At 47.2% G+C, this 5,160-nt stretch overlaps 1 long non-coding RNA gene across 1 annotated transcript; it reads left to right on the top strand.

Annotated features, from left to right (window-relative positions):
- Positions 1–943: 943 nt before the first annotated feature.
- LOC107279836 (uncharacterized) lies at positions 944–3,287 on the top strand. The gene is made up of 3 exons (XR_001542374.3): positions 944–1,951; positions 2,249–2,497; positions 2,983–3,287. It is a non-coding gene; the product is annotated as an uncharacterized lncRNA (long non-coding RNA).
- The last annotated feature ends 1,873 nt before the right edge of the window (positions 3,288–5,160 follow it).

Genomic DNA, 5,160 nt, shown 5'->3' with positions numbered 1-5,160 from the left:
ATGTTTCAATGTCTGAATGAGTGAAGAATAAACTGTGAAATTCTTCTCACGGTATTGTTGAGTAATGATCCTTTCTGATGGGAGCATTGTAGACAGAGTCTTTTCATTTTTCTCCGCTTCAGAAGGTTCATTTTTTAACCGGAGTTTAGATCATATCTTATGAACAACATAGTTGTATTCGTCTATAGTTTTAAAATCCTGTAGACGCGAGTGGTTCCACTCATGCGATACCTCTGGGAGGATAATCGCCTTATGCTGTTCATATCGATTTTTCAGAGATGTCCATAAAGCTCGTGGGTCCTCCTCTAACATGTATTCCATTTTCAAATACGGATGGATATGATTCCTTATCACTTTTAAGGCAGAAAATTTTGACATGTTAGAGGGGGTAACGGTTCCATCTGTTGTTTCATCTATACATCTATATAGTCCATTGGTTGATAGACTCACTTTGAGATCCATCACCCAAATAGGGAAATTGAAACCATCGAGAGCGAGCATATCGAACTCTTTGGTTGTCATCTCACCTACATTGTCATAGCCAAAATTTTGAGAAATTTTGGCATAGTTGAAAAATAAAATAAAATAGGGCGAGGAGAATAAATTTGCAAGGTAAATGTAAAGGACATGGAAATGCTTAAACAAACCCATATATTTACAATAACAGAGAATTACAAGGTGCTGATTGTAAATGTAAAACTATGATTATTTGCTGAATTTAAAATGACCGAAGGTCAAGTGCTATAATGTAAATGCTGAAAATATAAAGATAATTAGGTAATGGGCCGAAATAAAGGTTTCGGCCCACCACCCTTTCCGGTCCGCGAAGCGAGGACGTGAGGCGCGGGGGTGGCAGCCCATTAGCATGGCACTGGCGTGTCCCATGCGTGGGTGGCAAATGGGCTGGCCTGGCTTAAGGGAGGGGAGGAGGGTTCGGTTAGGCAAACCCTAACCCTTCCTCCCCTTCAAGCCACCTCCGCCACCTAGCTCGGGAGGGCGCAGCGCCGTCATCGCCCTCAGCCAAGGCCGCCCCGTCGGGCACCGGCGTGGCTGGGGCCGGCCGCCGCAGCCGAGGCTGCTGCCTCGGACGTCGCTGCCATCGGGCTGCCGCCACCACCGCTGAGGATGCCGCTGAGGACGCCACCCACGCCGCCGGGCAGCCGCCGACGCCGTGGTGACGCTAATGCCGCTACCGCCGCCACCCTGCACCCTCCCCCCACCTCCTGGACCCTTCACTGCCCTTGCTCAGGCCTCCCCCTCACCCTAGGGTGGGGGACGGCTAGACTTGCCGCCGCCGCTTGTCTTGGCCGGGACATGCCCGGTCTTGATGACACGACAGGGGTCGGGGAACGGAGGGGCCGGTGGAGGGGCAGAGTTCTCGCCGGAGCCCCCTGCTGCCATGTAGAATGGCGGGGCTCCGCGACATGCAGCGAGGGTTCCTTTGAGGAGGAACTCCGGCGGATTAGCCGGTGTCAGTGTGTGCAACGGCGTCTCCAGCGAATAGTCCGGCGATGGTGATCGAGAAATGGCGCGGCGAAGATGCTGGGTCCAACCGTGATGAGGACAGAAGGCCGTCACCATGTCGGGCAGCTCCTGCTGCGGCCGCACCCTCGCTGTCCACCCATGGGATTCACGGTGATGCGGGGACTCCACCAGAATCCTTTCTGGTGCAGTGCACATGTCGGGCACCACCAGAGGCCCTTGGTGAGTTGCGAGGGTGCTGGAGTAGGTGTTGTCGGCTCCGGTGTTCCTTCGGGCAGCAGCGCCGCTGCTGTGGCGTCATCCTTCACGTCCAGCGAAGCCAAGGGGAGGAGATGGGGGGCCACGGCCCCTGCCGCATCGAGCACGACGCACTGGAGCCCGAAGGATCCTCTCAAGCTGATGCATGAGTTGACGGAGACGACGGGCACGGATGTTGCGAGGAAGGGAAGAACCGGCATCGAGAGAAACAGTACGTGCCATCTTACCCTCCACGTGCTGATGATATGTTATAGAACAAAAAGTGAACAGTGAAAACAGTGAATCCCCTCAATTTTATTGATCTTAATATGCCCCTTTTATAGCGAGGATTTGTATATATACATGCCTAGGATTCTCTTAGGATTTAAGCCTCTAAATATGGCTGTTTATATGTCACAAATAATGCTCCTTAAAATGTATGTTACAAGATTGATGATTCACTTGATTGCTGCCATTGCTGCTCTTTGACGAGATCAAATATGGCCTAATGATGCTTTTTTTGTAATAGTTGGAACCGTGGTTCCTAGGCCCCATCTATTATGGGCCGGGCAACACTACTATCAGCCACTCCATCTTGATCGTGGGCTACGACGTCGACGACCTGGGAGACCTTTACTGGGTCGTCAAGAACTCATGGGGTAAACAGTGGGGCGATCAGGTACATCTTCATCAGCGCCGCGGCCAACGACGGGATCGTTAGCCAGTCAGGGGTCGCCGGCATCCTCACCAGTGCGATATATGTTCAGTAGCTGTGCTGGTATGTACTGTAAGTTATGCTTATTATTGTGTGATTAGATTCTCTCTTATTTTCTCTATGTTCTCGAGCAAGGATATCTGTTAGTTTCATTGTTGGCTATGTGTTCTGCTGCATACTTACAGTGGCAATATTGGTAATTTACTTACAGTTCCAATTTAATTGTAGTTGGTGGATAATTGTAGTATCTAGGTTGGAAAGCTTTTGGCCCTGCAAACCAAAGTTCATCATGACTGTCCTCATTTTGTCCACTTTACTACTCTACTTTTGCATTCCTGCAACTTCTGCCACGACGAACCCAATCTTATATGGCCAAGCATTCCCTGTGAATCGAATTCAGATTTGTTACTATTTGATGTAATCATGTAAACGCACACATGCTGGTTACAGTTTTAGAAAATATTATAACTCGCATCACTATAAATTGTATATAAGTTTTGTGCAAGTGGCTTTATTTTTGTTGATTACCTCCTTGGTTGCAAATGCAGGTGCTACTGGAATTTGGAGACCAAGGAGTGCCCAACGTGAAAATAAATAAATAAATAAGAAGAAAGAGAAACAGGTCAGAAAAGAAAAACGGGTGTTTGATACAGCTTCTGTGAGCAGTGATTATCTGAAAATCAAGCTGTCCTGAGAATCTGCTAGCTGGAGAAGTTATGAATTTGGCAACTTGATTTTTTTTTTTTGGTGTGTGATTGTCTGCTAAGGGTACAATGACATGTATGTCCTTGAAGCTTGATAAGTTATCTGCACCAATGTTTAATATTACAATATGACATTTCTCTCTTAAAAATCGTATCTGCACATGTACACAGGCTGAAACGAATTGATTCAACATTGAACTGAACGAAAACATCGCAAAATAATGCTTAGGAAGAAATCTCATACTGTGTACGCACACAATTTTGCATCGAGGAAAAATTACTCCTAAACAGCAGAAGCATACAACATACGCACTAATCAATTTTGCATCGATACAGTGAAGGAGCAGATGCCTCCCACAATGTAGAATTACTGCTCGGGGAGGTTACTGTATATCCTGTCCAAAGACCCTGCAAACACATGATCCTTTAGGTGAAACAAAAACAACACAACTTTTGAGAATTAAAAATGAGATCAATATTATAAACCCTCTTACATGTAGTAACTTAGTTGCATAGGAAAAATTCTTTTGACACATGACAAAATTGAGCCCACCTAGCTAGTATGTTTTCCCATGCATATGTGACTAAAGAAAATATTGTTGAAATGTCACATGGTTCCTTTTACACTTGGCAAAATTTCTGCTGAGAATGTTTCTAAAAGATGAGAGATTAGGCTGCTGTTTTAGCTTCTGTCATCATTTCGTAAAAACTAATAGCTGATCGCGACCTGAACCACAAGTCACCAAATAGTCAGATTTAGGAACTGCAAATGAAATTATCAGTTACTTCGTAGGGAAATTCAGTTAGTTGTAGTGTTGCTTCCCAAACTTTGCTGCAAAACTGAAACATTATGCACTGCTTAACACAACTGGTACTAACATTGTTGATTATCCATATGAGTGTCCCTCACATTGTTGTATACTAGTTGCATAACAGTACAAGCCATTCATTCACAGTAAAACACAGCTGCCCCAACTTCGACCTGAAGTTCATTCGCAGTAAAACAGCTGCCCCAACTCAGGGGTGGGCCCTATATACGAGTAGTTCTTTTTTTTTTCAAAAGCGTGCTTTAGTACGTGCTTGTGCTTCATTAAGTGGAATAAGGAGGCTTTACAAACTCGATCTATGCTAAATCGTGTATGAGCTTATATGGATTTAATTGTACTACTTCTCTATCATTAGGTTTGCCCAAGCTCATCCGCCGCTCCCCCCCTCCCCTCCTCTTCCTCTCCATCTTTTCCCCCTTCTCCTCCCTCACAACTCCATGGAGACCAGCGGGGTAGTAGTTGGGGCTCGCCTCCCCCCTCCCGCTAGCTCCGCCGCTGGCCGTGCCTAACACGGAGGGCACATAACATAAATCGCCCACAGCCTCATCATGGCCACCCACTCCCGGCCTCGTTGATTTCTCGTCTTTGCGCGTTGGGCCGTCGACTTCGTGTTGTCTGGCCACTGATCCATCGCCACCTGATTCCCCTCCATTGCTGCTGGAGCTCCACCTGCAGCGTCCTCGTTGCTTTGATCTGCTTCCTCATCACCAATCCCAGCGTCTCGTCCCATCCATGCCACTTGTGCACGGATTCCTGCACACCGGCGGTCCGCGTGCAAGGAGACGAAGTAGCGGCACGCCGGCACCAAATTGCATTAGCTGCAACGGCTCTCCTCGCCTTGAGGAACGAGGGGAGAGAGAGAGGAAAGGAAGATAGATGAGGGAGAGAGAAGAGGGAAGAAGAGCGAGGATGACTTTTGTTTTTGCTACGTAAACTCCTAGATCAGGTCAACTTGCCTTGTCAGCAAAACTCGTCATCTATACTTGTTGGAGGACATAATTTAATCCAGTTTTACAAGTTGAGGGTTCAAGATTAATTTCCAGTACCGTGGTTACTAGGGACGTTAGGTGCACTTATTTCCTGCTATGTTCGCCAAGCCCTTGCTCGTCTGGCCTGTGGCCTCTGCTGCTTGTTGTCCTCTCCCTTAGGGGTACTGAGCTATTGGGCTCTAGAAGACTTGTAAGGACCATTGGCC

Source organism: Oryza sativa, chromosome 3 (genome assembly GCF_034140825.1).
Source record: "Oryza sativa Japonica Group chromosome 3, ASM3414082v1".
Lineage (NCBI taxonomy): Eukaryota > Viridiplantae > Streptophyta > Magnoliopsida > Poales > Poaceae > Oryza > Oryza sativa.
This window is presented reverse-complemented; position numbering and strand designations above follow the sequence as displayed.